The following is a 25,060-nucleotide window of genomic DNA, read 5'->3' on the forward strand; positions in this document are numbered from 1 at the left end:
GGGAATATAGATTGTTGTAGCCATTATGGAAAACAGTATGGAGGTTCCTCAAAAAATTAAAACAGAATTACCATTTGAATGAAACTAGCAAATGGAACCGCGTGCCATCCGACAATCCCACTTCCGAGTACCTATCTAAAGGAAATGAAATCAACATCTTGAGGAGATGTCTGGTCCTTTTCCTTTGGAGCACTGAGACAAACCTGTAACTATTGTGTTGCTTTGCATGTTTGCCTGTTGCCTTCACCTTCACTAGAGCATTGGGGCATGTGCACAGGGGTCTTGTCGGGCTCCTGCTGTCTTCACAGCAGCTCTCAGAGTGCCAGGAACATCCCAGCGCTTAATAAACATGGATAGTAAATGACGCCAAGCTGTATCAAAGATTAGGCAGGCTGCACCAACAGCTGATATGTGAATTGCCATGCACATTTTGTATTTAGCAGGGAGAAGGTTTTTTTAAGGAAGTGAGAACATTTTTAAATACTCTCAATCCTTTGTTTTGTGACACTCTTCTGTCTTTCTGATTGGCAAATTTCCAAACATTTTCAAATAGAATTAAGGTGTATTATTCAGAATACTACGAAGTTTGGGAAGGAAGAGAACACACTGAACATCATCACGCTCTATACGCTGTGACCTAAGGCTTACAGAGAAATAGTGAAATTTGTAGCAAATGAGCAAAGAGCCTGAATAGACATTTTCCATACAAAACGTATCAATGGCCAACAGGTGTATGCAAAATTGCTCAACATCATGAATCATCAGAGATGTGCAAATCCAAATCACAATCAGGTATACCTCCCACCTGTTAGAAGGGCTAAAAAAGGGAACCTTTGCACGCTTGGTGGGAATATAGATTGTTGTAGCCATTATGGAAAACAGTATGGAGGTTCCTCAAAAAATTAAAACAGAATTACCATTTGAATGAAACTAGCAAATGGAACCCCGTGCCATCTGACAATCCCACTTCTGAGTACATATCGAAAGGAAATGAAATCAACATCTTGAGGAGATGTCTGGTCCTTTTGTTCACTGAAGCATGATTTCCAACAGCCAAGATATGGAAGCAACCTAAGCGTCCAACAGATGAATAGATAAAAAAAAAACTGTGGTACCTATATACAATGGAATATTATTCAGCCATAAAAAGAGAAGGAAATCCTATAATTTGCAACAATATGGATGAACCTGGAAGACATTATGCTAAGTAAAATAAGCCAGACACGGAAAGAGAATTATTGTAGGGTTTCACTTCTATATGAAATCTGAAAATGTTAAACTTATAGAAGCAGAAAGCAAAATGGTGGTTGCCAGGGACCGGAAGTGGAATGGAGGGATGTTAGTCAAAAGATACAAAACTTTCAGTTACATAATATCACTAAGTTCCGGGGTCTAATGCACAGCAGGGGTGGTGGGGATGTTTTAATTCATTTGTGGTAATCATTAAAGGATATATATGTATCAAATGGTCCTGTTGTTTACTTTGAATATGTTTAATCTTTATTTGACAATTATTTTATTTTTACTTAAAAATGTATGTATGTATGTATGTATGTATTTCTAGACAGGGCATCCTCTGTCACCCAGGCTGGAGTGCAGTGGCATGACTGTAGCTCACTGCAGACTTGAACACCTGGTCTCAAGGGAACCTCCTGCCTCAGCCTTTTGAGCCGTAAGGACTATGGGTGCATGCTACCACACCTCCTAATTTTTTTTTTTTTTGTAGAGACAGAGTCTGTCTATACTTTCCAGGCTGGTTTTGAAATCCTATCCTAAAGTGATCCTCCAGCCTTGACCTCCCAAAGCTCTGAGATTACAGGAATGAACCACCATGCCTGGCAGACAATGAAATATTTAAAAATAAGAAAACAAATAGAAACACTATTAAAAATTTCTTCAAATATACAGATGACCAGTGAACCAAGGAGTCTCCTTGGTTACACATTTGAAATGTATTCTTTAAAATATCTTTAATACCCGAACCTATTACAAGAATTGCTTCTACAGAACTTCAAGGCAAAGCTATAGATGCTGTGTCCATCCGTCTTTAAAGGTAAAAGGACTACTTTATAGTTTGTCACCATGGAAAAATAATGAATATTTCAGAGCTATTTGGGAAATTATGCCAAAAAACACTTCATGAAGTTTTCAAAGTTGAAAGCCTTCCCTTGGGAAAGGAAGAACTCTCTCTCTCTCTCTCTCATACACACACACACACACACACACACACAGAGAGAGAGAGAGAGAGAGAGCGAGAGAGAGAGAGAGAGAGAGGAGAGAGGAGAGGAGAGAGAGAGAAATCTAGGCAATTTTAGAGAATGTGTTTTCCCTTCCGAACGGGACAGAAGGAATATTACTAAAAACTGGGCAATATATCATTACTCAATTTAACTCATGATTTTCAGAAAATAGTTGCAACGAAATGACCCCCACTTCCCAGTTTCTTGTAAAATGGAAGTGGCCATTGCATAAAGCAATAGTCAAGCCTCCTCAAGAATTTCCAGCCTGAGGCCAGTGACCCTGAACTTTGACTGACGGCTTTTTCAATCCCATCACAGTGCTGTCGTCCTTGGCTCTGTGTTCATTCAGCTTGGACTTCACAGTCATGTTCTTTGCAACGCAGGACTGTTATCTGTGGCTTCTGTATTGGCAACTGCTCTCACAAGCATGGAACCGTCCTTTTCCATGCCTTTATAACCTCCCGAATTGCAGCACCTTGGAGGGGAGCCCCTGCAGCCACGACAGAAGTGGTCCCAGTGATCCTGACGAGAAAACTGAGCATCTGCTCGCAGCCCTGAGCCTTCTGATGGAATCATAGCTGTACACACTTGGGCTTTCATTTATGTGCCTTCATGTTACGCTTTCCTAAGTTGAGCATACAGGTCTACAGGCCGTGATTATAGGTGGAGATGATGTCGGTGCCATTACTGGGATGCCAGAGAGGAAATGAACATGTCAACCTACCAGACTGTAAGAAAACGTCTTAGAAGGCTGGGACTTCCATTCGTTTGCTTCACTGCTATATCCCAGTGCTGGGAAATGTGCCTGAGCACTCAACAAATGTTAATTGAATGATTATTTTATGAAACGTTTTTTCAATTTTAGGAAACTAAATAGAAAACCCATTTGAAAGGGGTCAACTTTGAACATGTCTTTATATTTATTCCTTAGTTAAGATCCACTCAGGGAGCAGTCCAGCACTATTATGCTCAAGAAATACTGTCCTTACCCGACTGCCCTGTAAAGAAATGAGTCCTGACGCCGCCAGGCAGGTCTTGTAGGATGTTCTGTTCCACAGGTGAAATATAAACATGCTTCACCCGGGAGATGACTCTATTTCACTCCACAAGACCCTTCCGCTTTCTTCACAGCAGACTGAAGCACTGGGTCAGAGTTGCTCGGTATGGAAAGGTTACTTTTTTCTCATAGGCTTCCAAAAAGGCTAGAGTTTCCACAGAGATTTATTACTATATGCATCTCATCAGAGGGCTAAGAAATACTTCCTGACTGTGTATATCAGTACTATGTAGCTGTTTGGTTCATCTGTACATTTCCGGTGTGTAGTGACATGTCATCAAGGGCCTAAAAACAGAAATACATTCTATGTTTTATGAGTTTAGGGGCCTGGAAAATTGGAAGCAACGTCCACACTTCAGGGAGGCCCAGGGACTCAGGAAAAGGGGGAGTCTGTGAGTCCTTCCAGTTTCCCAGATAGTCAACGAAGTGACCGGTGCAAGGCTGTGGAAAAGATGGCATCTCTCATTTGGGACATGTAGAATTTGTTGCACCTGAGGCATGTCTAGGAGTTAGTGTGTCCAGAGCTCAGAAGTTAGATTTTGGAGTCATCACCAAATAGTGATATTTGAAGCTCTGGGCGTGGAGGAGAGCACCCAAAGATGAAGCATGCAGAATGAGAAAATAAGAGGGTTGAGGACAGAATGCTGGGAAATACCATAATTTAGGGGGCTGGCAGAAGATGAGGAGCCGGCCAAGAGCTAGAATAGGACAGCAGGCTGTCACATGGGCATTGCAGAGAGCAGGCAGCACAGTCAGCATTCTTAAACCCTACACAGAGACCGAGGAGACGAGGACTGGAAATGGTCCCTTAGAAAGATCACTAGCGGGAAATACATGAAAACATCCACAGGTCTATTCCTGACTGGTGAGGTGTCAGGTGGCTTGTTTTCTTCTTTCACCGTTCTTGCATTTTCCAAATTTCTCTACAAAAAAATTAGTTACATTTATATTACAAAGCTGATAAAATATAAAACCAAGGCTCCGATCAAGTCTAAAGTCTTTTATGGGAGCTTCATGAAAAGAGCAAGTAATTACTAATTCACAAGTATTGCAGTGCCTGTGTGCTGGGCACCAGGCTAAGGATGAAACAATGAACAAGGGGACGGCTCTGTTGTTTGACAAAAAGGAATGGAGGCTGGTTTGGCAAGGGAGGGATGCAGGCTTGCAGGGCACAATGGCAGGAGATGAGGCTGGAAAGGTCGTTTGGTGCCAGATTACAATGGACTTTATGTATCTTATCAAATAATATGGCCTTTATTCTGAAGGCTACAGAGAGGCTTCTGAGTGGGCAGTGTTAGGATTGGAAATGTGCTTTACCTGAAGTTCATTTTCTACCGGATTTTGGCAGTAGCGTGGCTGCTGGCCTGGGGGAGCTGAAGCAGGAGACTGGATCACAGTTGGCCGGCAAGTGCAGTAGCTGAATGAAGGCAGAGCTCTGAGCGCCGGCCAGGCCGAGACATTTAGGGGGAGCATCAATAGATTCCACTGACTGGAGGTATGCTGCAGGAAGCAGGACGGTACAAACAAGGAAAGATAATCTTCTTCCTGCTTAGCGAAGACCGTATTAGGGTAGTGCCCTTTCCGGAAACATGTTCCTTGGGAAGTCAAGCGTTAGCATCACAATAGTGTGGAAGCTATCTGCACCCAGCAAGTTTCCAGTGAGCCTCGTGCATGGCGACAGGTGGTCAGGATGCAGGATGCAGGCTGGTGGTCCCAGCCCTGTCTGCTCCCCTGAAAACATACAACAGAGGCACCTGCCTTTCATAAACACAAGGAGGATACTGTTAGCTGGTCCAGCTAGACCTCATTATCTCTCTCACCTCTGGGGCCTGTGCACAGAGGCTGCTGACGGGAGAGCGGAGTCCCACGTATGCAGTGAAAGAGAAGTTCAAAGTGACACCTTGCATTCGTCCCTTCTTCTCCATTCCTCTTTCTGCTCCAGAAAAAATAAAGGAAGATGATTGTTTTGGTACAGAAAAAAAAAAAAAAAGGAATGAATACTAGGTTTTTAACTTGTGTCTCTGGGTTGGGTAAAGAATGACAAGTATTCTATAGTTTGTACAAAATTTCCCTTAGCGGTCATTGCTGTATGACATAAGAAAATGAGTGGCTGGACCAGGCGCTGGTGCAGGCCTATAATCCCAGCTACTTGGGAGGCAGGAGGATTGCTTGAGGCCAGGAGTTCAAGGTGACAGTCAGCTATGATGGCACAGTCTGGGTGACAGAGCAAGACCCTGTCTCTTAAAAAAAAAAAGTGAGTATTATAATAGAAGGGATAAGAAATTACATGTATGTGGGGTTTATTTCTGAGACCAGAGCCACAAAACAGAGTCCTGAACTCTTAGCCGTTTCCTTTCCACATACATTTATTTGGGTACTTTATTTTTTCAGTCTCTATAATTCAATACTTCCGTGACAGAGAGGTGTTGGAGTTATTTTTTTTAGGCAACTGTTTACATACAAACAGCTATGGTCTCCCAGGAAGGAACTTTCTCTGTTGAGTACAGAAGTCTGGGAAAAGACTGATGAAATGGCATGTGGGGAAGAAACAAGTCTAACTAAATGTGAATCTATCCTTTTTTTTTTTTTTTGAGACCAACAAGTTTGCTCTTGTTGCTCAGGCAGGAGTGCAATGGCATGATCTCGGCTGACCTCAACCTCCACCTCCCGGGTTCAAGCAACTCTCCTGCCTCAGCCTCCCGAGTAGCTTGAATTACAGGGAGGTGCCACCACGCCTAGCTCCTTTTGTATTTTTAGTAGACATGCGGTTTCTCCCTGTTGGTCAGGCTGGTCTTGAACTCCTGACCTCAGGTAATTCACCCGCCTCAGCCTCCCAAAGTACTGGAATTACAGGTGAGAGCCACCGCACCCAGCAGTGAATCTATACCTTTTTTTTTTTTTTTTTTTTTAAATGGAGTCTTACTCCTGTCACCCAGGCTGCAGTGCAATGGCATGATCTCGGCTCACCACAACCTCCGCCTCCCAGGTTCAAGCGATTCTCCTGCCTCAGCCTCCTGAGTAGCTGGCATGTGCCACCGTGCCTGGCTAATTTTTATATTTATAGTAGAGAGAGAGTTTCACCATGTTGGCCAGGCTGGTCTCGAACCCCTGACCTCGTGATCCACCTGCCTCCCAAAGTGCTGGGATTACAGGAGCGAGCCACCGCGACCGTTTGGCAAGGGACCACAAAGGGGTAGGTCCCAAGGAAGTCGCATCGCTTGCTGCACCTATCATGAGGGCTGTACCGTCTTCTCTCATTTATTTCCATTTACAGAGTTGAAAACCGAGGCCAAGGGTGCCCAGCTATGAGTTAAGGAGGCCCAAGCCGAATTTGGCTGGAAGTGCTCCAGTATAAGCCTCTCTTCAGAACCAGCCGCCATCAAGACGTCTTTAAGTGGAAGCAACTCACACCCTTGTTCACCTCGCCCTGCAGTGAAGAAACTTCGGTCGTATGGGCTCCATAACTCGTCTTGGCGTGGGCTGTGACTTACTGGGGAATGGGCCTCCTTCTCGTTCTAGCTCCTAAACGGAGAGGAGCGCAGCGCCAGGTGGTGTCAGAGAGGTCGGCCCCTCCCACGGTGGCACCCTCAGCCGCGGATAGCGTTCCAATTCGGTAAGGACGCAACTAGTGCTGTCCTCTCGGTGGACGGCTCCTTCCATGCCTTGGAGGTGGTCAGTGTCACAAAACCAGTTTTCATTCTAAACACTCACAGCAGCCGGGCTAACCGGATGGTCGGAGCCCCCTGCCTTCGCCGGACGCCCTCCTGGAACCTTCAGGCCACCCTGAGGGTGGAGAGTCGGGTGCCCGCGCTCCGCCCCCGCGCCACGGGCCTGCGCCCCCGCCCCGGACCCCGATTCGGGCCTTCTAGAGGCGCGTGCGGGCGCCCCTGGGTGCGAGCCACCGACTCACGAGCCGCCGCTTGTTGCTCCTGCAGCCGCGACCTGGGGAAGCGAAAATGAAATTGACTTTTCCGAGAAATGATAAAAGCGGCGCTGCCGGCCAATGAGCGGCGGCGGCGAACTTCCGCACCTCCCGGCCGGGCCGCTCGCGCCCTCCCTCCGCCTCCACCTCCCGGTTGCACAAGCTTGAAACAAACACTGGGGAGGAAGGGCGGAGGGAGGAGGGCGGAGAGGGGAGGCGAGGGAGGGAGCGCGGCCGGAGGAGGGCGGGGGGTGGGGGGATTTCCAGCCGCGGCTCTTCGCAGTTTCCTCTCCTTGTTTTGCTTTCGATCTGGACTGTTCTCAGGCAAGCCGGGGAGTAACTTTTAGTTTTGCTCCTGCGATTATTCAACTGACGGGCTTTCATTTCCATTTCACACACCCTAGCAACACTTACACCTTGCGGAATTGTATTGGTAGCGTGAAAAAAGCACACTGAGAGGTAACATTTTTCAAATAATAGTTGTGACTGTGTGTGTGTTTCTCTCGAGGGCATGTTTCTGGAGACTATGGGGGGCCGTGTGTGTCTGAGTGTCCTGATGCCTTGACACCGTGTTTTGCAGACGGGAAATGCCGGGGTTCATAAATGTTAGTATCTGTTTTTGGAGGAACCGTCGGCGCAATTATGGATCATCTGATTTTAGGGGAAGCAGGTTCTGCTGCTGTTGCTGCTGAGGCTGCGAGGAGGAGGAGGAGGTAGAGAGGGAGGAGGAGGAGGAGGAGGTTGGTGGAGGTTTAATTTCACTTTTGGATTTGCAGATGCGGAGAGATGGCTCCATGGACACAGACCTGCTGTGTGTCCTTCTGCGCCCCAGGTGTTGTGTGTGGGGGTGCAGGTCCGCTGGAGTCGGGCCTCATTTAAAACAAAATTGTGTGTGTGCGTGTTTGTGTGTGCGCGTGTGTGTGTGCAGCTACCGCCGCCAGCGGATCGGAAGGAGGGGAGCGGGTCCTCCTTCGTGCCCGCGGCGGCGCCACTCCAGGCTGCCTCCAGAGTCCATCAGCAGGCACCGCCGCCGGCCCGGCTGCCCGCGCCCCAGCCCGCGCCCCGGCCGGGAGGGGCGCCTCCAGCCACCGCTAGAGGAAACTTGCTGGGGCGCCCCGCGGCGGTCCCGGGGCTCGCCCGCCCGCCGGGTCGGGGTCGGGTCGCGAGCGTCGGGTGCCAGCAGCCCGGGCGGGAGGGCGGGCTGGGAGCCGGGCCTGGCCGACGCGCCCCGCTTCCTGGGGGCTGGGCGGCCGCCGTAGCCGCTCGGAAGGGACGCGGCGTCCTCCTTCCCGCCGGCCAGCGCCCGGCCGGGCCCTGGGGCTTTGTCACTGCACTTGCCCCGGCGCGCAAGGGGCTCGGGAGGCGCGCCCCGGGAGGGCACGGCGCCGAGGGGTCAGCCGCCCGGGCCGCGGCCTAGCACCCAGCTCCCCCGGTCCCCGCAGGCGCCCCCGGTCGGCCTCGCGCGCTGGGCCTGACCCGCCTCGGCTACGGAGCGGCCGAGGTGGGGGCGGGGAGGCTCCGGGGACCGAGTGGCGCCGTGGGGGCCGGCGTCCCCTCGGGGTCCCCGGGCGGGGTGGGGACGGGAGTGCCCGCCCCGCGCCCTCCGACCCGGCTCCGGGCGCCGGGTGACATTCGCCCGCTGGCCGAACGTGGTTGGTGCAAAGCCGCGGCCGCCACTTCCTTTCCGCCTCGCCGGCAGGGCTCGCCCACCGAGTGAAGCCGGCCGCGGCCAATCGCGGCGTTCGCCCGCTCCCGGTGGCACGGCGTGGGGGCCGGCGCCCGCGAGGGCTGGGGGAGCCGTTCCAAGTTCCAAGGGTCGCGGGTGTAATTCCTGCCCCTCCCAGCACACGCCGGTGACTCCCCTGGGCCGCCGGTCTGGGTGCGTTTGCCACCCTCTCCTCCTTGTACCCTAGTAAGCGGGGGAGGGGAAGGAGGCTGGCAGCCCAGGCTGGGCTCGAGGGCCGCAGTAGGGCGCCCGGTGAAGCGCGCGGGTCAGTCAGTGTAGGCAGGACCCTGGCGATCGGCTGCGGGTGCGATCCCGGGGACTGGCCGCCCTGGTAGCTGAGAAGAGCGAGGTGGCGTTCGCTCATTTCTAACCCGGTACTGTCTGAAACTTGGGGACGTATTCCCCGCCCCCTCCCTCTTCGGCCTCCTCCCTCCAGTTGCTCCTTGTCCTTGGTTATGGAAGGAGAAAACGCAGTCCTTCTAAATGAGGAAAAGTGGTGCTGGCCTTGGTCTTAGCCACCGGCCTCCCTGTGGCTGCGACTCCGTCTGCTCTTGATGAATGGCCAGGCGGAATGGAAGAGAGTTAGATTTCCGGTTGTGGATTTTCAGGAATCACCGAGACTGCTGTCAAGCCTGCAGTCATTTACTAGTTTTCGTGTCGACTGCAGGTTTTCTTTGAACTGAGCAGTTCAGTTTTTGGTGCTTAAGGGCAGGTACACCCGGGGGTCTGGGGTTAGGCCAGGAGGTGGATGGTCATGATGGCAGGGAGATGCAGTTATCCCTACCAGGCCCCGAGGTGGCTCTGTTTAACTTCACCGCGCACACAGATTCAGGATTCGCTGATTTCCCCAACTTTCCTTTATTCTTGTTTTAGAGCAAGAAGGGGCAAAAATATAAACTTAAAAAATCCTGGGAAAACGTGCGTTTTCTGAGGAAACTTCAGCACATGGAATATTTCAGACTTGTTTTTTTTTTTTTTTTTAATTTTTTATTGGATTATAGGTTTTGGGGTACATGAGCAGAGCATGCAAGACAGTTGCGTAGGTACACACATGGCAGTGTGCTTTGCTTTTCTTCTCCCCTTCACCCACATTTGGCATTTCTCCCCAGGCTATCCCTCCCCACCTCCCCCTCCCACTGGCCCTCCCCTTTTCCCCCCAATAGACCCCAGTGTTTAGTACTCCCCTTTCTATGTCCATGTGTTCTCATTTTTCATCACCCACCTATGAGTGAGAATATGCGGTGTTTCATTTTCTGTTCTTGTGTCAGTTTGCTGAGGATGATCTCCAGATTCATCCATGCGAACTGGCATCTCTAGGGGAAAGTTGGAACATCTATTGATTGATGTGTCGAAGTGCGGAATTTCCCTGTAATTAGTGAACGATTATAACTTACAGCTTTGCCCGTTGTGTAAGAAATTAGATTTTGCTCTCTTAGATCCAAGAGTTCTTGTCTGTTGTGATTTGTAACTACTTGTTAAAAATTAAACATTTACATATTTGATTCTCAGTGAATTGTCATTTTTGTGTTAGAGAAAGTTCCAGTCATTTCAGGTTTACTTCCCTGTAAAAATGTCATCGTAATCAAAAGTAAGGATTTATAGTCAAACTGGAAGCAAACCATGGCAAACACGCTTGACGTGAAGTTCTAACAGCCTTACGAACGACGGTCCCGCTTTTGTCCCATTTTCTGAAACACTTTATTAGGCAAATAGTGTACCAGAGTGAGGTTTAAACTTACTGGGAAGATGGAAACTTTGGATGTTCCACATTTGATGTACGTCGATTTTTCTCATGTTACCAAGGACGTTATATTCTTAACATCATCTCGTACAAAACTCTTGTTTTAGAGCATTTTCACGTAATACCCTTTTGCTAGTGAAAAACCACTGTACTCTAAAGTGTTACGGTTCACTTATCAGCCTTATATCAAAAAGGACCTAATGCAGACAAGAGAATTTATGTAGACACCCAAATATCCATAGAACGTCTGTGATCAGCCAGACACAATGCTAGCCTCTGTGTACTCAACTGACAGGGAGAAAGACAGTAGTGAGCTGACCACAAACAACAAAAAATATGTTCAGTTATTACCTTTTGGGGTTAGCTGTAGGGAGGGTAATAATAACTCTTCACTATGTCTCATAGTGTTGCTTTCATGAGCAGTTGGAATACTGTATACGAGAATGTTGCGTAAATTACGGCAGTCTTCAAATATGTAAGGCATTAACTTTTAAAATGTTATCAGGTTATTCTTAATGTAAAAGGCCCAGATAATCACGACTGGATTAGACACTGTCTTTCTCATAGAATTTCCGGCAAGGAGGGATTTTACTTCTGAGCATATATAAATAATGATAAAAGATTAAATATGGAATAACTGTTTTATGTAAAGTATCAAGAAAATATTCAACAGTGAGATCCCGTATTGTCAGGGAATTCTTCCCTGTCAGAAGGAAAGTTAGGTGGAATCCATGGAGACCAAATGATACGGAAATAACAGTGATTGAACCAATATATTTTCCGTCTTTAGATCAGATTAGAAAATCTTCCCAAGCCTCTCTGCTTCAGTCTGACTCTTCTTCACTCTTGTGTCAGATTCTTCATTATCTGTCATTGCAGGTGTGCCCTGGGCCGATTTTAGCTTTTCCCTTTTTTTTTTTTTTTTGAGACAGAGTCTTGCTCTGTCGTCGCCCAGGCTGGAGTGCAGTAGTACAATTTGAGCTCACCGCAACCTCTGCCGCCCGGGTTCCAGCAATTCCTGTTCCTTAGCTTCCCGAGGAGCTGGGATTACAACTGTGCGCCACCATGTCTGGCTCATTTTTGTATGTTTAGTAGAGATGAGGTTTTACCATGTTGGCCAGGCTGGTCTTGAACTCCTGACCTCAGGTGATCCACCCCCCCCCCGGCCTCCTGAAGTGCTGGGATTACAGGTGTGAGCCACCACACCCGGCCTGCTTTACCGTCTTTAGAGAGACTTGGCTCATGTGCATTTAATGAATGCTTACTGTGTGCCCAGCACTATATATGTGACAACATACATGGAATTCAATTTAACTGATAGTATATATTTATAACATATTACATATAAAATACATAATATATGCAAATAAGTGAAATTGCAGCGAAATGTCAGTTATTATTAGTAAAAATTATTCTTTTCATCTGTGCCTTGCTGCACAGGGGTAACGTCATGTTACCCAGAACATTATATTTTTCTTCTTAACGTCATCTCATACAAAAGTCTGCTGTTTTTAGAGCATTTTCACATACTATCCTTTTGGTAGTGAAAAACCACTTTACTCTAGATGGAGTATCTGCGTTATGGTTCCCTTATCTGCCTTATACCAAAAAGGGCTTAATGCAGACAAGAGAATTTATGTGGACACTAAATAAATATCCGTAGAACATCTATTATAAGCCAGACACAGTGCTAGCCTCTGTCAGGACCTTCCGCCTCTGCCTGCTCCGTTGGTGCCCTGTGTCTGGCCCGAGTGTGATAAGTCATCGGTGCACGATGCCAGCTGAATGCATAGTTGAGGAGGGGCTCTGGTGGGGGGCGGTGACTGATGGAAAAGGATGGAAAAGGGGGTGAGGAGGTTCCATCACATTTTAGTTTAAAACAAAGAATGATGAATAATGTATAGGGTCCAGAATAACACGAAGCCAGCATTTTTTTACAGAGTACCAAGGAAAACACACAAGCAGGAAATCCAGCTCACAGGTCCCGCTTATTCCTGGGACTCCATCTGGGGCTTTGGATTCAGAGCAAGCAGCAGGCCTGTAGTCTTGGCATTGACCTTCAAGGATCCCCTGAAAATAATTTTCCCCTCAGAAGCTCCATCTTCTGACAGACTGTCTCTAAAACAAGTTGTGGTTATTTAGGAAGAATTTATGTACCCTTTTTTTTTTTTTAGAGTCAAAGTTTCACTCTATCACCCAGGCTGGAGTGCAGTGGCTCGATCGTAGTTCACTGCAGGCCCAAACTCTTGGGCACAAGTGATCCTCCTGCCTGAGTCTCCTGAGTAGCTGGGACAACAGGCATGTACCACTAGATATACTAAAAATTTTTTTAGTGTAGAGACAGGGTCTTGCTATGTTGCCATGATCCTCCCTCCTCGACATCCCAAAGTGCTGGGATTACAGGTGTGAGCCACTGTACCCGGCCCTTGTGCCCATTTTCATTGCTCAGAAACACATACGACTTCTAGTCAGATTTCCTTGAGAAAACTGGTATTAAATCTGGTTGATCTCATTATAGCAAAGGTGGAGACACGCGGTGTGTTGGTCAGGCTGGTCAGCTCCATGTGAGAGAAACTCAGCATCCCGTTAGGCTTTCCGAGGCAGTGAAACCAGCCAGGACCCTCCATGAATAACTTGAGGTCTGCTTGGGGATCTAGGGACCCCATGCAACTATTTTAAATGAATAAGTGATCTTGTTAAATGTAGTAACACATGCAGTAGTTTACTTAAATGCACACATTGTGTTGTTACTCCATTTATTTGTTAATGTTTGTTGATAGCCAGCTGTGTGCAGGGCTCCGCGGTGGAAGGTGCAGGAGCTCAGATTCCTGGGGTGCCCTTTTAGTTCTCTAATCCCTTCCGCCTTTGGAAGTTTGCACTCTGTAAAACGCGGCTGCAGGAGACAGAACCTATGTGTGTTATGAAAATCGCCTGGGGAAGGGATTTTTAGAAAATACTCTGGACCCTTTAGATTTGAGACTGTCTACAGCGCCTTTCCCCTCCTGCCCCTTCCTGCCCCTGTATTCACCACTGGATCCCTGTCCCCCAGTCTCACTCAGGTATGTGGCCAGAGCAAAAGTGGAAAGCCGCTGAATCAAGTATCTAATTGATCTTTTCCTTGGCTCAGATGAAACCTCTTTCCACATTTTAAAGAGAGCTTTGGACAGGGGCCTGTGGTCACTCTGTTGGCTTTGCCCACATTGGCCTTCCTTGTCATAAAGAAATGGGACTCCTGTTAAGTTTGTGATACCTTGAATTTTCCTTTTTTTTTTTTTTTTTTTTGAGACAGAGAGTTGCTCTTGTCTCCCAGGCTGGAGTGCAGTGGCACAATCTCGGCTCACTGTAGCCGCCGCCTCCCAGGTTTAAGCAATTCTCCTGCCTCAGCCTCCTGAGTAGCTGGGATTACAGGTGCCCACCACCATACCCGGCGAATTTTTGTATTTTTAGTAGAGACGGGGTTTTGCCATGTTGGCCAGGCTGGTCTTGAACTCCTGACCTCAGGTGATCCACCCCCCCCCCGGCCTCCTGAAGTGCTGGGATTACAGGTGTGAGCCACCACACCCGGCCTGCTTTACCGTCTTTAGAGAGACTTGGCTCATGTGCATTTAATGAATGCTTACTGTGTGCCCAGCACTATATATGTGACAACATACATGGAATTCAATTTAACTGATAGTATATATTTATAACATATTACATATAAAATACATAATATATGCAAATAAGTGAAATTGCAGCGAAATGTCAGTTATTATTAGTAAAAATTATTCTTTTCATCTGTGCCTTGCTGCACAGGGGTAACGTCATGTTACCCAGAACATTATATTTTTCTTCTTAACGTCATCTCATACAAAAGTCTGCTGTTTTTAGAGCATTTTCACATACTATCCTTTTGGTAGTGAAAAACCACTTTACTCTAGATGGAGTATCTGCGTTATGGTTCCCTTATCTGCCTTATACCAAAAAGGGCTTAATGCAGACAAGAGAATTTATGTGGACACTAAATAAATATCCGTAGAACATCTATTATAAGCCAGACACAGTGCTAGCCTCTGTCAGGACCTTCCGCCTCTGCCTGCTCCGTTGGTGCCCTGTGTCTGGCCCGAGTGTGATAAGTCATCGGTGCACGATGCCAGCTGAATGCATAGTTGAGGAGGGGCTCTGGTGGGGGGCGGTGACTGATGGAAAAGGATGGAAAAGGGGGTGAGGAGGTTCCATCACATTTTAGTTTAAAACAAAGAATGATGAATAATGTATAGGGTCCAGAATAACACGAAGCCAGCATTTTTTTACAGAGTACCAAGGAAAACACACAAGCAGGAAATCCAGCTCACAGGTCCCGCTTATTCCTGGGACTCCATCTGGGGCTTTGGATTCAGAGCAAGCAGCAGGCCTGTAGTCTTGGCATTGACCTTCAAGGATCCCCTGAAAATAATTTTCCCCTCAGAAGCTCCATCTTCTGACAGACTGTCTCTAAAACAAGTTGTGGTTATTTAGGAAGAATTTATGTACCCTTTTTTTTTTTTTAGAGTCAAAGTTTCACTCTATCACCCAGGCTGGAGTGCAGTGGCTCGATCGTAGTTCACTGCAGGCCCAAACTCTTGGGCACAAGTGATCCTCCTGCCTGAGTCTCCTGAGTAGCTGGGACAACAGGCATGTACCACTAGATATACTAAAAATTTTTTTAGTGTAGAGACAGGGTCTTGCTATGTTGCCATGATCCTCCCTCCTCGACATCCCAAAGTGCTGGGATTACAGGTGTGAGCCACTGTACCCGGCCCTTGTGCCCATTTTCATTGCTCAGAAACACATACGACTTCTAGTCAGATTTCCTTGAGAAAACTGGTATTAAATCTGGTTGATCTCATTATAGCAAAGGTGGAGACACGCGGTGTGTTGGTCAGGCTGGTCAGCTCCATGTGAGAGAAACTCAGCATCCCGTTAGGCTTTCCGAGGCAGTGAAACCAGCCAGGACCCTCCATGAATAACTTGAGGTCTGCTTGGGGATCTAGGGACCCCATGCAACTATTTTAAATGAATAAGTGATCTTGTTAAATGTAGTAACACATGCAGTAGTTTACTTAAATGCACACATTGTGTTGTTACTCCATTTATTTGTTAATGTTTGTTGATAGCCAGCTGTGTGCAGGGCTCCGCGGTGGAAGGTGCAGGAGCTCAGATTCCTGGGGTGCCCTTTTAGTTCTCTAATCCCTTCCGCCTTTGGAAGTTTGCACTCTGTAAAACGCGGCTGCAGGAGACAGAACCTATGTGTGTTATGAAAATCGCCTGGGGAAGGGATTTTTAGAAAATACTCTGGACCCTTTAGATTTGAGACTGTCTACAGCGCCTTTCCCCTCCTGCCCCTTCCTGCCCCTGTATTCACCACTGGATCCCTGTCCCCCAGTCTCACTCAGGTATGTGGCCAGAGCAAAAGTGGAAAGCCGCTGAATCAAGTATCTAATTGATCTTTTCCTTGGCTCAGATGAAACCTCTTTCCACATTTTAAAGAGAGCTTTGGACAGGGGCCTGTGGTCACTCTGTTGGCTTTGCCCACATTGGCCTTCCTTGTCATAAAGAAATGGGACTCCTGTTAAGTTTGTGATACCTTGAATTTTCCTTTTTTTTTTTTTTTTTTTTGAGACAGAGAGTTGCTCTTGTCTCCCAGGCTGGAGTGCAGTGGCACAATCTCGGCTCACTGTAGCCGCCGCCTCCCAGGTTTAAGCAATTCTCCTGCCTCAGCCTCCTGAGTAGCTGGGATTACAGGTGCCCACCACCATACCCGGCGAATTTTTGTATTTTTAGTAGAGACGGGGTTTTGCCATGTTGGCCAGGCTGGTCTTGAACTCCTGACCTCAGGTGATCCACCCACCTTGGCCTCAAAGTGCTGGGATCACCAGCATGAGCCACCGCACCCAGCCGAATTTTCCATTTTGAAGAGGCAAGAAGGACTTGATTTTATTTTGTGTATTTGTCTCTTTGTCCAGGAAGGCCGTGGAGAATTAGGCGCTTGGTTTGGTTCTGTTTCTGTTTTGGTCGATAGCTCCTTTATCAGTTTAATAATCCCTTTTGATAAGAAAGAGCGGAGTTGACAAAGAATGTCTGTGGATGAGAAACAGAAGGTGTGTGAGGTTCTCTGTCATGATGGATTCAAAGTATTTTTATCCCAAAGGCAAGACTAATTTATTTCACCAAAATATCTGAATTTAGGATTTCATGTGATAAAAGCCGGTCCTGTTTTCATTGAATGAAGATTTTTGAGAATTAACTGCTTGCTTTGTAATTTTCATCAATAATTTCGTTTGGGCATACTTAATCTGTTGCTCTCTGCTGAAGGCATTTCATACTCCCCACCTAATGCGATCAATGCAGAGATGAGCATACATTTTTTTTTTTTTTTGAGACAGAGTTTCGCTCTTGTTACCCAGGCTGGAGTGCAATGGCGCGATCTTGGCTCACCGCAACCTCCGCCTCCTGGGTTCAGGCAATTCTCCTGCCTCAGCCTCCCGAGTAGCTGGGATTACAGGCACGGGCCACCATGCCCAGCTAATTTTTTGTATATTTTTTAGTAGAGACAGGGTTTCACCATGTTGACCAGGATGGTCTCGATCTCTCGACCTCGTGATCCACCCATCTCGGCCTCCCAAAGTGCTGGGATTTCAGGCTTGAGCCACCGCGCCCGGCCGAGCATACATTTTAATTTGTTCCGTTGGGCATACGTTTTCATTGTTCCTACGAATGTCGGAGTTTTGAAAGATCCAAAGAAAGACTCTGTAGATAGAATCGCTGTCCTGGTCCCCTAAGCTTAGAATCTTACTTATTTTCCCATTTCATGAGATTAACCTTTCAGATGAGGACGAACTGCCACAAATTGCTTTATTTCAAGTAATATCTACCATGTTATTTTTGAAAGAGTTCTTTTGTCCTTTTTGCACTGGCTCTACTGGAGAAGATGAGAAAAATGGCAGTGGTGATAAGAGAGTGTCTTCACACCTAGTATGATGGGCGTGCCGGGCGAGGGGTAGGAGCGAAAGGCTGCTGGAAAGTGAGAGCTGGGGAATGGGGTGGTGAAAACGGAAAATAAGAATAGTGCCTCCTGGATTCTTGAATGGAATCCAGGAGAGAGCGAAGAGATAATCAGGCAGGCAGATTTTCCTTTCTTTACACAAATGTCATTGAAGGAGTTTTAGAGGTCGGAGGGGCAAGTTGAAGTTGGGTAGGCAGTTAGTAGGAACTCAGGGACCAGTCGAAAGACTGGAGGGCCCCCGCTTCTAGAGCCTTTTATCGTGGGGGTGATAAAGGCGGTTGGGAAAACTGCTACAAGGACCCGAAGTCGTGAGTAGTCACCTTAGAGGTACAGTGACGTGGCCGCATCATGACATTGAGGTTAACAATGGAGCACATAAATGACTGTGCTCCCAGAAGATCATATCGTACTTTTACTGTACCTTTTTCTATATACAAGTCCTTGCCATTGTGCTCCAGCTGGCCTGCAGTCCTCGGCGCGGTAACCTGCAGTACGTTTGCAGCCTCAGAGCCCAGGCATGCCATCAGCCTGGAGGTAGAGGAGGCCACGCCGTCCAGGGTTGTGTGACTACACTCTGTGATGTTCACACAATGACAAAATGGCTTTAATGGCGCATTTTGCAAAATGTGTAACTGTATCGGTGCGGACATGTTGTTGGGGGACGGGGAAATGGATACCCACTCTGTGAGGCCCTCCACTAAATCTCAAATTGCCTTTGGAGGTAACCATGGCCTCCCAGTTGAGCCCTCTTAGGCCCTTCTTCCCCACACTGACCTTTCTTGGTACTGTGTTTATTTCATTTTTAAATTCTTAAATGAATACATAACAGATGGACCTACTTTCAAGGCACATGTAATAATTTAATGCATTCATAGGATTTGTAAGGCCGAATCAGTGTAGTTGTGCTATTCAGATGATGGGAGGTAAACACGGAATCGGGAAATGGAATGGGCTGATACTGTGTTTTCCCAAAGAACAGACGGGGCAAGTTACAACTGAACTATGAATTCCGTAACTGGGTAGTGTAGGTCACTGATCTGGGCACTCAGGACGCCACAGTGGCTGCAGTTGGGATTCTACATTGAAATAAACGTTCTGGAATTTACCTCGGTGCTATATACTTAAAGTCTTAAAATGTTAAGCTCTCTGGTCCAGTCTGCTTCCTGGAACCTACTTATGTGAAGAAACCAGAGATGAGAACAGAGATTTATGTACAAGGATGTTTACTGAATTAGCTTTTGTTATGCAAAAACTTGGAAACACCCTAAATATCCAACAATGGGGACACATTTGAACAAATAATGGCACATCCAGACAGGACAGGTAGCTTATGAAGCTCATGTTTTCCAGCAGCGGTTAGTGATGTGAAAATATTTATGATCTATGTCGGTTGGGTGGGGAAAAAAGGATATGAAATTGGGCTTCTAATTTTATTTTAAAAACATATGTGTATATTGTGTATTTAAAAAAACCTGGAAGAAAACATATCTTTTTGATGGTGGGATTGTGGGTGTTCAGCTTTTTTTTTCTCTCCTTGAAACATTTTTGTGTTTTCCAAATTTAAAACAGCAAGCACAATTACCAGTTACCCTTTTAAGCAGAAGAATATTCTCAAGACAGTGCTAACAGGTGGTCTCTGCCCTCACCTCTGGTCCATGAAAGGTTAGAAAGACGCACTGGGCGCTGCTGAGGAGGAGGCTGTGCGTGGGCTGGGCCATCCTCCAGCCTTTTACCTCCACCTGTGGACCAGCCTCTAGAGCCAGTGCTGCCCTAGCCAGGGCTAGGAGGTGCCCTTGTCCTCAGACGGCTGTGGCTACTTGAGGACACTTAGATTGGTGGCTCCTTGGTGAGGTTGGGATGTGACGTTTTGTCAGGAACTGTGAAGGGCTTGAGACGTGATCTCACTTCACAGTTAACGTTCTTTGTACATGTGAATACTGCAGAAATACAAAACTCCTGGCTAGGGTAAAAGACTTCCTTGTTGATATTTACAACCGGGGCAACAGCCAGAGTGAGACTGCTGTGTCAGGCCGCTAAACCTTGACGCTTAGGTAATGCTGAAAACTAATGTAATGTAGGTGTGGGCTACGCTTCGTAGACGGGGACGGCTGCTCTGTCCAAAAGGAGAGAGAGAAGTAAAAGGAAAAAAATAAAAACCTTAGCTCCCCTGACATGGGATGAAAAAGTTCAGGGGTCTTATCCTAACCTTTTAGAATGTGAGACGCTTATGACCTGGGGATGTCTCAAAGTCTGGTTTTCCTCCCTTTCGAAATGCACATCCTTACGGAGATGGGTCTTCCCAGTGTCTTGGGAATCAGTTGGGGCTGAAACTGTTTGGTCCTCTTGAGGACATGAGAGGTTTTGTTATCCTTTTGGAAAAGAGCATTTAATGTACACAAATGGCTACACATCTAACGCTTGTGGTAAGTGAAGTGTCAGATGTTTGTAGGGGAAGTGACAGTGAGTATTTCCTATCTTCAGATCCTATGCAGTCCCTGTCTTCATGTCCTGTACATGTCCTCTTCATATCCGATATGGCTTGTGTCGCCATATGCCATACATCCCCTATCTTCATGTCCCATACATTTCCTACCTTCGTGTCATATATGGTCCCTATCTTCATGTCCTATGTAGTCCCCATCTTCAGATCCTTTACAGTCCCTGTCTTCATGTCCTAAAAGGCCCCTATCTTCATATCCTATGCATTCCCTATCTTTTCGTCTTAAACAGTCGCTGTCTTCATGTCCTATGTAGTCCCCATCTTCATGTCCTGTACATTCCCTGTCTTCATGTCCTAAATGGTTCCTATCTTCATATCCTATGTATTCTTTATCTTCATGTCCTAAATGGTCCCTGTCTTCATATTCTGTACCCTATCTTCATGTCCTGTCTTCATATTGTATGCATTCCCTGTCTTCGTGTCCTATATATTCTTTCCCTTTGTATTGTATTCATTTCTGTATCTTAGGGGGGCGAAGGGATTTTATAGGAGCTCTGAGGACTCTGGAAAGAAGTCTGGGAAGTTTTGTTTTCCCACACACCTGCCTTCACAAGACCCCCGCTGGAGCATGACCGTAGAACCTAATCAGAGTGTGACCTCTGACTTTTCACAACTGAAGACCTCAGATCTCCAGTTTTTATCTGAAAAAAATATTAGGACAGTTTCACTCTCTTTGTGAACATGGAAATGTTTTTAGATTGCTGGGGAAGTAGGATTGGGTGTAACCATTATGAGTTTAGAGGCTGAATGCCGTAGCACGTCCCTCCCCCAAAAGAATGTATATATACATACACACAACATCATCCAATACAGACATAATGAGAGCTGCAGGTATAGCTTTAGTTTCCTAGTAGCCACTAGGAAAGTAAAAAGTAGGTAAAATTTCTTGTAACAATATATCTCATTTAACTCATTTTATCTAAAATATTATTTTGGTATGTCATTAATGTAAAGATATTAATGAGATATTTTGCATTCTTTTTTCATAATGAGTATATAAAATCTGATGTGTCCTTTACAACTACAGCACGTCTTAATTCAGCCTAGCCACATTCCAAGTGCACGGTAGACCCATGTGGCTGGCGGCCTGCATCTTGGTGGGTGCACCACAGGGAGTGAATCAAGGGCAGAGAGAAAGTTTTAGTACAGGGAATAACCCCAGGAGGACTGAAGGAAAGGCGGAGTTGGAGCGGTTGTTTTGGTCGTAACTGCACGAATCTCCTTGTGCCTCTCCCCACAAACCATACCTAATCTCTTCAGCCTAAAACAATGAAATGCTCTGAATTTCTATAGAAGCAGCATACTCTGTGTCCCATTGCTGGGGTAGTCAGCTGTCTGCATGTTGATGAGATGCATGTTTTCTCGACTCCTGAACTGTTCAGGAGATCTTTGATTATTTGGGTTTTTCCATTTGCGTCGCCTGTGTGGTAAGCCGGTAGAGAGCCAGGACCCAGCCTGACTCCTTGACATTCCTCATCAGTGTTTGATACCTTCAAGAACGAGATTAATATTTGTTGATTTGATTTTCACCCGTAAAGCAGAGGTTGGCTTGGAAGGCTGAATTCCGGCTCAGGAAGGATGGCACAGATCTAGTTTGTACTGAAATCCTAGTGGTATATGAATTGAACACACAAACATTAGGATTTGTCACTTTTTATTAGGGGTGCCACTCCCCGAAGGTGAAAAATTGTTTGGATTTTCTCCTTTGTATCCAGTCCTTTAAAATCTCATAAGTTCATTCCTCCTCTGACGTTTAAAGGAATGAACTTAGGAGATTTACCATCATTCCAGTGGTGGTACTAATACCTTCTTGTATGTATAAATAAGCTATATTTGGTGATGAACTGGAGATAAACATTTGGAAGCTGGGTTCTTTGTTAATAATAACTTGGTTATTAACAAACACAGCCCATAACAACTATGCAGTGAAATTCTTTTGAAATCAAGTATAGAGGAGAGAGATCCAAGTTGGCCGGTTACTAGCAGCTCAGGATTGTAGCTCCCAGTGAAAGTGCAGAGAATGAGAGGATGCCACACTTTCAGATGAATTTTTGTTGCTCACGGACCAGGAGATTCCCAGCGGAGGAGCCCCACGGGTCGCCAGCATGACTCTTGTGGCCGGAGTGGCGGTTTTCGGTACAGAGTAGACGGGACTGGGTCCCCTTTTGGTCGGCGTTCGGAGCTCCGGGAAGGCAGAGTCACCTATTCAGCTGATTGAAAAAGGGACTCAAGAGGGAAGCCAGACCGGAGATTCCCGGGTGGGTTGCTCAGATTCTGAGCTGGGAATCAACAACTTGGACGTCCACTCAGAGACCTAATTAGAAAGTTGGTAATTACAAAGACGACAGGTGGATAAATTTACAATGATGGGAAGAAACCAGCGTAAAAAGGCTGAGAATACCCACAATCAAAATGCCTCTCCCTCTACAGGGGATCACAGTTCCTCGTCAGCAACGGAACAAGGCCTTATGGAGAACGAGTGTGTTCCATTAACAGAATTAGGCTTCAGAAGGTGGATAATAAGAAACTTCTGTGAGTTAAAAGAACATGCTCTAGCCCAATGTAAAGAAACTAAGAACTTGAAAAAAGGTTTGATGAAATCCTAACAGGAACAGACAATTTAGAGAGGAATATAAGTGAATTAATAGAACTGAAGAATACAATATGGGAACTCCGCAAAGTATGCACAGGTTTTAACATTCGAATTGATCAAGCAGAAGAAAGGATATCGGAGGTCAAAGACCAACTTAATGAAACAAGAAGACAAGATTAGAGTAGAAAGAGTAAAAAAGAATGAGTAAAGTCTCCAAGAAATATGGGACTATGTGAAAAGACCTAATTTACATTTGATAGGTGTACCTGAATGCGATGGAGAGAATGAATCCAAGCTGGAAAATATTCTTCAGGATATTATTCAGGAAAACTTTCCTAACCTAGAAAGGCAGGGCAATACTTAATGCCAGGTAACACAGAGAACACCACAAAGATATTCCTCAAGTAGAGCAACCCCAAGGCACATAATCGTTAGACTCACCAGGGTTGAAATAAAGGAGAAAATTCTAAGGGCAGCTAGAGAGAAAGGTCAGGTTATCCATAAAGGGAAGCCTATCAGACTCACAGCAGATCTCTCAGCAGAAACCCTACAAACTAGAAGAGAATGGGGGTCAATATTCAATATCTTCAAAGAAAATAATTTTCAACCCAGAATCTCATATCCAGCCAAACTAAGCTTCATAAATGAAGGAAAAATAAAATTTTTTGCGAACAAGCAAGCACTCAGAGATTTCATCACCACCAGGCCTGCGTTACAAGAGCTTCTGAAAGAAGCATTACACACAGAAAGGAACAACCAGTATCCCAAAAACTAACCAAAAGGTAAAGAGTATCTCCATAATGAAGAATCTATATCAACTAATGGGAAAAATAGCCAGCTAGCATTAAACAACAATATTAAACTCACAAATATCAATATTAATCCTAAATTTAAATGGATTAAATGCCCCAATCAAAGACACAGACAGGCAAACTGAATAAAAAGTCAAAACCCATCGATTCACTGTATCCAGATCCATCTCATAAGCAAGGACTCACAAAGACTCAAAACACAAAGGTTGATGGAAGACTCACAAATCAAATGGAGAGCAAAAAAAAAAAAAAAAAAAACAGGAGTTGTAACTTTCGTCTCTGACAAAATAGACTTTAATAGTAACAAAGACTAAAAGAAACAAGGACATTACATAATGGTAAAAGGATCAATGCAACAGCAGGAGTCAATGATCATAAATATATATGCACCCAATATAGGAACACCCAGATACATAAGACAAGTTCTTAATGACTTATAAAGAGACTTGGACTCCCGCACAATAATAACAGGAGACTTCGACACCACATTGTTAATATTCTACGGATCAACGAGATAGAAAATTAACAGGGACATCTATGATTTGAACTCAGACCTGGAACAAGTAAACTCAGTGAATATTTATGTTATTCTTCACCCCAGGTCCACAGAATATACATTTTTCTCAGTATCACATTACACCTATTTTGAAAGTGACCACATAATTGAAAGTAAATCACTCTTCAGCCTTTGCATAGCATTTCACAGACTTAAATGAAATATTGGTTGGCTGTTTGTTATTTTCTTCCCTTATTCCTTCCTGTCTCCGCTGTTAAGCACAATTATCAGCATAAAAGAGGTTTTTAATACCTATTTTTAGATTGCATTCCAGCCTGGGCAACAGAGCAAGACTCCTGTTCTCTCTCCGCCTTTCTCTTTCTTTCTTTCAAAAAAACAAACAAACAAAAAAGAAATTAAGTATAGTATTTTCCAGTTGCCTTCATTTGTTCTTTTTGACTGTAATTGTTGGATTGAAGCAACAGACTTATCCGGAGAGTCAAGGCAATTTATTTTTACTGAAGCCTACCTAAGAACTGCTTAGGTAGCTTTTCTCTGCAAGATTAAATGCGACCTTCACGGAATCATGTTAGCAGGGCCAGCAGCTAGAAAAATAAAGACTAAACCAAACCTTCAGCAACGAAATTCCCAGCTGCTCAGGGGCTCAGAGCTTTCCTGATAGCTTTCTTCCAATGAAAACACTGTAGATTAGTTTTAAGTGAATTCCAGTAGGTTTGCGGATTTGCAACTGACAGAAGAACAGCAAAGCATAATCTCACTTTAAAATAATAGTCCTGAAGGGAAATCTTTATTGGCTCTTTCTTGGGATGCTGGGATTTTTGTTCGTATGGGAAAACTCAACTCATACACACTGTTTAGCTGACCTTTGAAGGTAAGGCCTTCAGTGAAGGAAGGAAGAAAGGGGACAGAGAAGGCAGATGGCGGTTGG

General features: G+C 45.7%; 1 protein-coding gene and 1 long non-coding RNA gene across 3 annotated transcripts in view; one reads left to right on the forward strand and one right to left on the reverse strand.

Moving 5' to 3' along the window:
• Positions 1-1,933: 1,933 nt before the first annotated feature.
• LOC144581699 (uncharacterized) lies at positions 1,934-7,256 on the reverse strand. Its single transcript, XR_013532766.1, has 4 exons — positions 6,789-7,256; positions 5,118-5,230; positions 4,615-5,028; positions 1,934-4,220 (listed from the first exon to the last, which is right to left on the reverse strand). It is a non-coding gene; the product is annotated as an uncharacterized LOC144581699 (long non-coding RNA).
• Positions 7,257-7,506: 250 nt separating this feature from the next.
• IRF2 (interferon regulatory factor 2) overlaps positions 7,507-25,060 on the forward strand; it is a 99,239-nt gene continuing 81,685 nt past the window's right edge. Inside the window, exon 1 of one of the 2 annotated variants that reach the window (XM_035292549.3) lies at positions 7,507-7,678. The gene's annotated coding sequence lies outside the window, so the exon portion shown is untranslated. Of the gene's footprint in view, positions 7,679-7,991; positions 8,052-25,060 lie in introns of those variants that run through there. The other variant, XM_035292550.2, reaches the window with a different exon arrangement.

This window comes from Callithrix jacchus, chromosome 3, assembly GCF_049354715.1.
Source record: "Callithrix jacchus isolate 240 chromosome 3, calJac240_pri, whole genome shotgun sequence".
Taxonomy (NCBI): Eukaryota; Metazoa; Chordata; class Mammalia; order Primates; family Cebidae; genus Callithrix; species Callithrix jacchus.